The sequence below is a fragment of the Aphelocoma coerulescens genome, unplaced genomic scaffold, assembly GCF_041296385.1.
Source record: "Aphelocoma coerulescens isolate FSJ_1873_10779 unplaced genomic scaffold, UR_Acoe_1.0 HiC_scaffold_84, whole genome shotgun sequence".
In the NCBI taxonomy this organism is placed as follows: Eukaryota; Metazoa; Chordata; class Aves; order Passeriformes; family Corvidae; genus Aphelocoma; species Aphelocoma coerulescens.
The window spans coordinates 387,867-398,311 of record NW_027184068.1 but is presented as its reverse complement, the minus strand read 5'-3'; positions in this window follow the sequence as shown (position 1 = coordinate 398,311).

The following is a 10,445-nucleotide window of genomic DNA, read 5'->3' as shown; positions in this document are numbered from 1 at the left end:
CTGTGGTGTCACAGAGGAGGCAGGGTTGCATCAGGTTCAATAGCATCAGCACGGTCTCCAGGGCTCCCCTGAGCTTCTGTGGTGGTGTCACAGAGGAGCCAGGCTTCCTTGTAGTTCCCCAGCATCACAAAGGCTCTCCTGGGAGCCACGGGTCACAAAGCACCGTGGGCTCTGTGCAGCCCCGCTGTGTCACAATGGCCGCTGGCTTCCACGAGCCCCCGCAGTGTCCCAGTGGGCCCCGTGGCTTTAGGAGTGGGTGGCTGGGAGTTGGTGCCAGCGGCTGGGGGAGCAGCAGCAGGGACTGTGTGTGGACAGTGCCATGGCCACTTGTGTGGCCACTGGTGTCTCTGTGCCAGGCACAGCCGTGGTGTGTAACACCGGCTCTGGGTCCTTTGGCTGTGCAGGTGGCAGTCACGGCCTGGAGCAGGGCTGCTCCCGGGGGACAGCCTGGGGCAGGAGGCTGCTGGAGATTCATTCCCCACACTCCTTGTCATGAGGTGCTCAGAGTGATTGGAAAGGCTGTTGGCAGCAGGCAGTTCTCTGGGTTCAAGCTGTGGAGCTGTCAGCGGGAATGCAAAGGCCAAGCTGGTGAGCCTTTTGTCCTGGTGCCTTTAGTGTGTGAGCAGTCCCTGGTGCCGTTGTCTTTGGATCCTGAGTGTGGGAGAGGCAAGGCTTAGGATGGTGCGTAGAGCTGAGAAGGAAAGTGCCGAGAGCAGCATGTGTGCTGCTGCTTTGAGGGGTGCAGTTGAAGTTGTAGGCAGCAAGAGCTTTCTCAGCTGGCCCTTTTGTGAGCTCTGCTTTTGCCAGATGACTTCCATCTTACCCTCTTACCATCTTAGCCTCTCATTTTTGCATATCCCAAACCCCCTTCCAAACATCCAGCAGCTGCTTGTAAAGAAGAAGTCCTAGAACAAAAAGCCAGTGCTGCCTTTCATAGCCCCTTTGCTGTCTATGAAGTAGAGGTAAGAAGCTAGTGAGACGCACTTTCTTTCTCAACTCCATAGAGCGCATCCTTCTCTCAAGGTGGCAGAGTCCTTGGCGGAAGTGAAGCATCTGCAGCTGCAGTTCAGACTGAGAGATGTGCCAGGACAGGAAACATTTGCTGACCTTCCCTGTTCCCTGTGCAACATGATTCTCGCATCCCAGTCACTTTCACATACCTTCGGTATCCCTGAGTCCAAGCAGCTAAAGCTCACAGAGACAGAAGTGTCAGGAAGGAAAACGTTGCAAAAGCACCCCCTTCTCTTATCAGCATATAAATTGTGCACAACAGGCTGCGGCACCGAACCTTCGTTCTCAGATAGACATGCCATCACACTTTTCACTCTTGCAGCTCGGTTGAAAAGCTCCAGCAGCTGCTCCCGCAATAGCAAAAGGTTCTAGAAGTGAAAGCCAGTTTGGGGCTGCACCTTCTCCTTGCCGCATGTAAGCCACACCAAACTCCCTGATGCACTCTGTCCTCCCCTTCTCAAAGGAGTAGACGGTGGCATCAGGACACACCTGTGTCCCAGCAGCTGGGTGCCCAGCCGGGAGCAGGAGCAGGGCTGGGGCTGCTCCCAAAGTTGCCCCGCCCCAATGCCAGAGCCGGACATATGCTGAGGGGGGGCTGGATCAGGCTTTATTGTCCAGCTGCATGCCAGGAGTGAGCACAAAATCTACCTGCATTCTCTGCAGCATGCCATCCTGGAGCAGAGCCATTGCCAAAGGAAGCCGTGAGCCCGTGCCAAGCCAGTGCCGGAGTGGGATCCTAGCAGCACCTGTGGAAGCCGGGAGAGAGGAGCCCACCTGGAGCAGGTTCGTGCAGGATTAATCATCCCGTGGCTTCCCACCAGGGTCCTGTTGCTTCCAAAAGGCCCCACAGTGTCACTGTGGCCCCTCGGTTCCACCAGGTTCCATAGCGTCACTGTGGTGCCCAGGGTTCCGTCAGCTTCGCCAGCATCCCCACGGTCTGCAGAGCTCCCCGAGCTTCTGTGGTGTCACAGTGGAGGCAGGGTTGCATCAGGTTCCATAGCATCAGCACGGTCTCCAGGGCTCCCAGAGGTTCTGTGGTGTCACAGTGGAGGCAGGGTTGCATCAGGTTCCATAGCATCACCACAGTCTCCAGGGCTCCCTGAGCTTCTGTGGTGTCACAGTGGAGGCAGGGTTGCATCAGGTTCCATAGCATCAGCACGGTCTCCAGGGCTCCCAGAGGTTCTGTGGTGTCACAGAGGAGGCAGGGTTGCATCAGGTTCCATAGCATCAGCACGGTCTCCAGGGCTCCAAGAGCTTCTGTGGTGTCACAGAGGAGGCAGGGTTGCATCAGGTTCAATAGCATCAGCACGGTCTCCAGGGCTCCCCTGAGCTTCTGTGGTGGTGTCACAGAGGAGCCAGGCTTCCTTGTAGTTCGCCAGCATCACAAAGGCTCTCCTGGGAGCCACGGGTCACAAAGCACCGTGGGCTCTGTGCAGCCCCGCTGTGTCACAATGGCCGCTGGCTTCCACGAGCCCCCGCAGTGTCCCAGTGGGCCCCGTGGCTTTAGGAGTGGGTGGCTGGGAGTTGGTGCCAGCGGCTGGGGGAGCAGCAGCAGGGACTGTGTGTGGACAGTGCCATGGCCACTTGTGTGGCCACTGGTGTCTCTGTGCCAGGCACAGCCGTGGTGTGTAACACCGGCTCCGGGTCCTTTGGCTGTGCAGGTGGTAGTCACAGCCTGGAGCAGGGCTGCTCCCGGGGGACAGCCTGGGGCAGGAGGCTGCTGGAGATTCATTCCCCACACTCCTTGTCATGAGGTGCTCAGAGTGATTGGAAAGGCTGTTGGCAGCAGGCAGTTCTCTGGGTTCAAGCTGTGGAGCTGTCAGCGGGAATGCAAAGGCCAAGCTGGTGAGCCTTTTGTCCTGGTGCCTTTAGTGTGTGAGCAGTCCCTGGTGCCGTTGTCTTTGGATCCTGAGTGTGGGAGAGGCAAGGCTTAGGATGGTGCGTAGAGCTGAGAAGGAAAGTGCCGAGAGCAGCGTGTGTGCTGCTGCTTTGAGGGGTGCAGTTGAAGTTGTAGGCAGCAAGAGCTTTCTCAGCTGGCCCTTTTGTGAGCTCTGCTTTTGCCAGATGACTTCCATCTTACCCTCTTACCATCTTAGCCTCTCATTTTTGCATATCCCAAACCCCCTTCCAAACATCCAGCAGCTGCTTGTAAAGAAGAAGTCCTAGAACAAAAAGCCAGTGCTGCCTTTCATAGCCCCTTTGCTGTCTATGAAGTAGAGGTAAGAAGCTAGTGAGACGCACTTTCTTTCTCAACTCCATAGAGCGCATCCTTCTCTCAAGGTGGCAGAGTCCTTGGCGGAAGTGAAGCATCTGCAGCTGCAGTTCAGACTGAGAGATGTGCCAGGACAGGAAACATTTGCTGACCTTCCCTGTTCCCTGTGCAACATGATTCTCGCATCCCAGTCACTTTCACATACCTTCAGTATCCCTGAGTCCAAGCAGCTAAAGCTCACAGAGACAGAAGTGTCAGGAAGGAAAACGTTCCAAAAGCACCCCCTTCTCTTATCAGCATATAAATTGTGCACAACAGGCTGCGGCACCGAACCTTCCTTCTCAGATAGACATGCCATCACACTTTTCACTCTTGCAGCTCGGTTGAAAAGCTCCAGCAGCTGCTCCCGCAATAGCAAAAGGTTCTAGAAGTGAAAGCCAGTTTGGGGCTGCACCTTCTCCTTGCCGCATGTAAGCCACACCAAACTCCCTGATGCACTCTGTCCTCCCCTTCTCAAAGGAGTAGACGGTGGCATCAGGACACACCTGTGTCCCAGCAGCTGGGTGCCCAGCCGGGAGCAGGAGCAGGGCTGGGGCTGCTCCCAAAGTTGCCCCGCCCCAATGCCAGAGCCGGACATATGCTGAGGGGGGGCTGGATCAGGCTTTATTGTCCAGCTGCATGCCAGGAGTGAGCACAAAATCTACCTGCATTCTCTGCAGCATGCCATCCTGGAGCAGAGCCATCGCCAAAGGAAGCCGTCAGCCCGTGCCAAGCCAGTGCCGGAGTGGGATCCTAGCAGCACCTGTGGAAGCCGGGAGAGAGGAGCCCACCTGGAGCAGGTTCGTGCAGGATTAATCATCCCGTGGCTTCCCACCAGGGTCCTGTTGCTTCCAAAAGGCCCCACAGTGTCACTGTGGCCCCTCGGTTCCACCAGGTTCCATAGCGTCACTGTGGTGCCCAGGGTTCCGTCAGCTTCGCCAGCATCCCCACGGTCTGCAGAGCTCCCCGAGCTTCTGTGGTGTCACAGTGGAGGCAGGGTTGCATCAGGTTCCATAGCATCAGCACGGTCTCCAGGGCTCCCAGAGGTTCTGTGGTGTCACAGTGGAGGCAGGGTTGCATCAGGTTCCATAGCATCACCACAGTCTCCAGGGCTCCCTGAGCTTCTGTGGTGTCACAGTGGAGGCAGGGTTGCATCAGGTTCCATAGCATCAGCACGGTCTCCAGGGCTCCCAGAGGTTCTGTGGTGTCACAGAGGAGGCAGGGTTGCATCAGGTTCCATAGCATCACCACGGTCTCCAGGGCTCCAAGAGCTTCTGTGGTGTCACAGAGGAGGCAGGGTTGCATCAGGTTCAATAGCATCAGCACGGTCTCCAGGGCTCCCAGAGGTTCTGTGGTGTCACAGAGGAGGCAGGGTTGCATCAGGTTCCATAGCATCAGCACGGTCTCCAGGGCTCCAAGAGCTTCTGTGGTGTCACAGAGGAGGCAGGGTTGCATCAGGTTCAATAGCATCAGCACGGTCTCCAGGGCTCCCCTGAGCTTCTGTGGTGGTGTCACAGAGGAGCCAGGCTTCCTTGTAGTTCCCCAGCATCACAAAGGCTCTCCTGGGAGCCACGGGTCACAAAGCACCGTGGGCTCTGTGCAGCCCCGCTGTGTCACAATGGCCGCTGGCTTCCACGAGCCCCCGCAGTGTCCCAGTGGGCCCCGTGGCTTTAGGAGTGGGTGGCTGGGAGTTGGTGCCAGCGGCTGGGGGAGCAGCAGCAGGGACTGTGTGTGGACAGTGCCATGGCCACTTGTGTGGCCACTGGTGTCTCTGTGCCAGGCACAGCCGTGGTGTGTAACACCGGCTCTGGGTCCTTTGGCTGTGCAGGTGGCAGTCACGGCCTGGAGCAGGGCTGCTCCCGGGGGACAGCCTGGGGCAGGAGGCTGCTGGAGATTCATTCCCCACACTCCTTGTCATGAGGTGCTCAGAGTGATTGGAAAGGCTGTTGGCAGCAGGCAGTTCTCTGGGTTCAAGCTGTGGAGCTGTCAGCGGGAATGCAAAGGCCAAGCTGGTGAGCCTTTTGTCCTGGTGCCTTTAGTGTGTGAGCAGTCCCTGGTGCCGTTGTCTTTGGATCCTGAGTGTGGGAGAGGCAAGGCTTAGGATGGTGCGTAGAGCTGAGAAGGAAAGTGCCGAGAGCAGCGTGTGTGCTGCTGCTTTGAGGGGTGCAGTTGAAGTTGTAGGCAGCAAGAGCTTTCTCAGCTGGCCCTTTTGTGAGCTCTGCTTTTGCCAGATGACTTCCATCTTACCCTCTTACCATCTTAGCCTCTCATTTTTGCATATCCCAAACCCCCTTCCAAACATCCAGCAGCTGCTTGTAAAGAAGAAGTCCTAGAACAAAAAGCCAGTGCTGCCTTTCATAGCCCCTTTGCTGTCTATGAAGTAGAGGAAAGAAGCTAGTGAGACGCACTTTCTTTCTCAACTCCATAGAGCGCATCCTTCTCTCAAGGTGGCAGAGTCCTTGGCGGAAGTGAAGCATCTGCAGCTGCAGTTCAGACTGAGAGATGTGCCAGGACAGGAAACATTTGCTGACCTTCCCTGTTCCCTGTGCAACATGATTCTCGCATCCCAGTCACTTTCACACACCTTCGGTATCCCTGAGTCCAAGCAGCTAAAGCTCACAGAGACAGAAGTGTCAGGAAGGAAAACGTTCCAAAAGCACCCCCTTCTCTTATCAGCATATAAATTGTGCACAACAGGCTGCGGCACCGAACCTTCCTTCTCAGATAGACATGCCATCACACTTTTCACTCTTGCAGCTCGGTTGAAAAGCTCCAGCAGCTGCTCCCGCAATAGCAAAAGGTTCTAGAAGTGAAAGCCAGTTTGGGGCTGCACCTTCTCCTTGCCGCATGTAAGCCACACCAAACTCCCTGATGCACTCTGTCCTCCCCTTCTCAAAGGAGTAGACGGTGGCATCAGGACACACCTGTGTCCCAGCAGCTGGGTGCCCAGCCGGGAGCAGGAGCAGGGCTGGGGCTGCTCCCAAAGTTGCCCCGCCCCAATGCCAGAGCCGGACATATGCTGAGGGGGGGCTGGATCAGGCTTTATTGTCCAGCTGCATGCCAGGAGTGAGCACAAAATCTACCTGCATTCTCTGCAGCATGCCATCCTGGAGCAGAGCCATTGCCAAAGGAAGCCGTGAGCCCGTGCCAAGCCAGTGCCGGAGTGGGATCCTAGCAGCACCTGTGGAAGCCGGGAGAGAGGAGCCCACCTGGAGCAGGTTCGTGCAGGATTAATCATCCCGTGGCTTCCCACCAGGGTCCTGTTGCTTCCAAAAGGCCCCACAGTGTCACTGTGGCCCCTCGGTTCCACCAGGTTCCATAGCGTCACTGTGGTGCCCAGGGTTCCGTCAGCTTCGCCAGCATCCCCACGGTCTGCAGAGCTCCCCGAGCTTCTGTGGTGTCACAGTGGAGGCAGGGTTGCATCAGGTTCCATAGCATCAGCACGGTCTCCAGGGCTCCCAGAGGTTCTGTGGTGTCACAGTGGAGGCAGGGTTGCATCAGGTTCCATAGCATCACCACAGTCTCCAGGGCTCCCTGAGCTTCTGTGGTGTCACAGTGGAGGCAGGGTTGCATCAGGTTCCATAGCATCAGCACGGTCTTCAGGGCTCCCAGAGGTTCTGTGGTGTCACAGAGGAGGCAGGGTTGCATCAGGTTCCATAGCATCACCACGGTCTCCAGGGCTCCAAGAGCTTCTGTGGTGTCACAGAGGAGGCAGGGTTGCATCAGGTTCAATAGCATCAGCACGGTCTCCAGGGCTCCCCTGAGCTTCTGTGGTGGTGTCACAGAGGAGCCAGGCTTCCTTGTAGTTCCCCAGCATCACAAAGGCTCTCCTGGGAGCCACGGGTCACAAAGCACCGTGGGCTCTGTGCAGCCCCGCTGTGTCACAATGGCCGCTGGCTTCCACGAGCCCCCGCAGTGTCCCAGTGGGCCCCGTGGCTTTAGGAGTGGGTGGCTGGGAGTTGGTGCCAGCGGCTGGGGGAGCAGCAGCAGGGACTGTGTGTGGACAGTGCCATGGCCACTTGTGTGGCCACTGGTGTCTCTGTGCCAGGCACAGCCGTGGTGTGTAACACCGGCTCTGGGTCCTTTGGCTGTGCAGGTGGCAGTCACGGCCTGGAGCAGGGCTGCTCCCGGGGGACAGCCTGGGGCAGGAGGCTGCTGGAGATTCATTCCCCACACTCCTTGTCATGAGGTGCTCAGAGTGATTGGAAAGGCTGTTGGCAGCAGGCAGTTCTCTGAGTTCAAGCTGTGGAGCTGTCAGCGGGAATGCAAAGGCCAAGCTGGTGAGCCTTTTGTCCTGGTGCCTTTAGTGTGTGAGCAGTCCCTGGTGCCGTTGTCTTTGGATCCTGAGTGTGGGAGAGGCAAGGCTTAGGATGGTGCGTAGAGCTGAGAAGGAAAGTGCCGAGAGCAGCGTGTGTGCTGCTGCTTTGAGGGGTGCAGTTGAAGTTGTAGGCAGCAAGAGCTTTCTCAGCTGGCCCTTTTGTGAGCTCTGCTTTTGCCAGATGACTTCCATCTTACCCTCTTACCATCTTAGCCTCTCATTTTTGCATATCCCAAACCCCCTTCCAAACATCCAGCAGCTGCTTGTAAAGAAGAAGTCCTAGAACAAAAAGCCAGTGCTGCCTTTCATAGCCCCTTTGCTGTCTATGAAGTAGAGGAAAGAAGCTAGTGAGACGCACTTTCTTTCTCAACTCCATAGAGCGCATCCTTCTCTCAAGGTGGCAGAGTCCTTGGCGGAAGTGAAGCATCTGCAGCTGCAGTTCAGACTGAGAGATGTGCCAGGACAGGAAACATTTGCTGACCTTCCCTGTTCCCTGTGCAACATGATTCTCGCATCCCAGTCACTTTCACATACCTTCGGTATCCCTGAGTCCAAGCAGCTAAAGCTCACAGAGACAGAAGTGTCAGGAAGGAAAACGTTCCAAAAGCACCCCCTTCTCTTATCAGCATATAAATTGTGCACAACAGGCTGCGGCACCGAACCTTCCTTCTCAGATAGACATGCCATCACACTTTTCACTCTTGCAGCTCGGTTGAAAAGCTCCAGCAGCTGCTCCCGCAATAGCAAAAGGTTCTAGAAGTGAAAGCCAGTTTGGGGCTGCACCTTCTCCTTGCCGCATGTAAGCCACACCAAACTCCCTGATGCACTCTGTCCTCCCCTTCTCAAAGGAGTAGACGGTGGCATCAGGACACACCTGTGTCCCAGCAGCTGGGTGCCCAGCCGGGAGCAGGAGCAGGGCTGGGGCTGCTCCCAAAGTTGCCCCGCCCCAATGCCAGAGCCGGACATATGCTGAGGGGGGGCTGGATCAGGCTTTATTGTCCAGCTGCATGCCAGGAGTGAGCACAAAATCTACCTGCATTCTCTGCAGCATGCCATCCTGGAGCAGAGCCATTGCCAAAGGAAGCCGTGAGCCCGTGCCAAGCCAGTGCCGGAGTGGGATCCTAGCAGCACCTGTGGAAGCCGGGAGAGAGGAGCCCACCTGGAGCAGGTTCGTGCAGGATTAATCATCCCGTGGCTTCCCACCAGGGTCCTGTTGCTTCCAAAAGGCCCCACAGTGTCACTGTGGCCCCTCGGTTCCACCAGGTTCCATAGCGTCACTGTGGTGCCCAGGGTTCCGTCAGCTTCGCCAGCATCCCCACGGTCTGCAGAGCTCCCCGAGCTTCTGTGGTGTCACAGTGGAGGCAGGGTTGCATCAGGTTCCATAGCATCAGCACGGTCTCCAGGGCTCCCAGAGGTTCTGTGGTGTCACAGTGGAGGCAGGGTTGCATCAGGTTCCATAGCATCACCACAGTCTCCAGGGCTCCCTGAGCTTCTGTGGTGTCACAGTGGAGGCAGGGTTGCATCAGGTTCCATAGCATCAGCACGGTCTCCAGGGCTCCCAGAGGTTCTGTGGTGTCACAGAGGAGGCAGGGTTGCATCAGGTTCCATAGCATCACCACGGTCTCCAGGGCTCCAAGAGCTTCTGTGGTGTCACAGAGGAGGCAGGGTTGCATCAGGTTCAATAGCATCAGCACGGTCTCCAGGGCTCCCCTGAGCTTCTGTGGTGGTGTCACAGAGGAGCCAGGCTTCCTTGTAGTTCGCCAGCATCACAAAGGCTCTCCTGGGAGCCACGGGTCACAAAGCACCGTGGGCTCTGTGCAGCCCCGCTGTGTCACAATGGCCGCTGGCTTCCACGAGCCCCCGCAGTGTCCCAGTGGGCCCCGTGGCTTTAGGAGTGGGTGGCTGGGAGTTGGTGCCAGCGGCTGGGGGAGCAGCAGCAGGGACTGTGTGTGGACAGTGCCATGGCCACTTGTGTGGCCACTGGTGTCTCTGTGCCAGGCACAGCCGTGGTGTGTAACACCGGCTCTGGGTCCTTTGGCTGTGCAGGTGGCAGTCACGGCCTGGAGCAGGGCTGCTCCCGGGGGACAGCCTGGGGCAGGAGGCTGCTGGAGATTCATTCCCCACACTCCTTGTCATGAGGTGCTCAGAGTGATTGGAAAGGCTGTTGGCAGCAGGCAGTTCTCTGGGTTCAAGCTGTGGAGCTGTCAGCGGGAATGCAAAGGCCAAGCTGGTGAGCCTTTTGTCCTGGTGCCTTTAGTGTGTGAGCAGTCCCTGGTGCCGTTGTCTTTGGATCCTGAGTGTGGGAGAGGCAAGGCTTAGGATGGTGCGTAGAGCTGAGAAGGAAAGTGCCGAGAGCAGCGTGTGTGCTGCTGCTTTGAGGGGTGCAGTTGAAGTTGTAGGCAGCAAGAGCTTTCTCAGCTGGCCCTTTTGTGAGCTCTGCTTTTGCCAGATGACTTCCATCTTACCCTCTTACCATCTTAGCCTCTCATTTTTGCATATCCCAAACCCCCTTCCAAACATCCAGCAGCTGCTTGTAAAGAAGAAGTCCTAGAACAAAAAGCCAGTGCTGCCTTTCATAGCCCCTTTGCTGTCTATGAAGTAGAGGAAAGAAGCTAGTGAGACGCACTTTCTTTCTCAACTCCATAGAGCGCATCCTTCTCTCAAGGTGGCAGAGTCCTTGGCGGAAGTGAAGCATCTGCAGCTGCAGTTCAGACTGAGAGATGTGCCAGGACAGGAAACATTTGCTGACCTTCCCTGTTCCCTGTGCAACATGATTCTCGCATCCCAGTCACTTTCACATACCTTCGGTATCCCTGAGTCCAAGCAGCTAAAGCTCACAGAGACAGAAGTGTCAGGAAGGAAAAC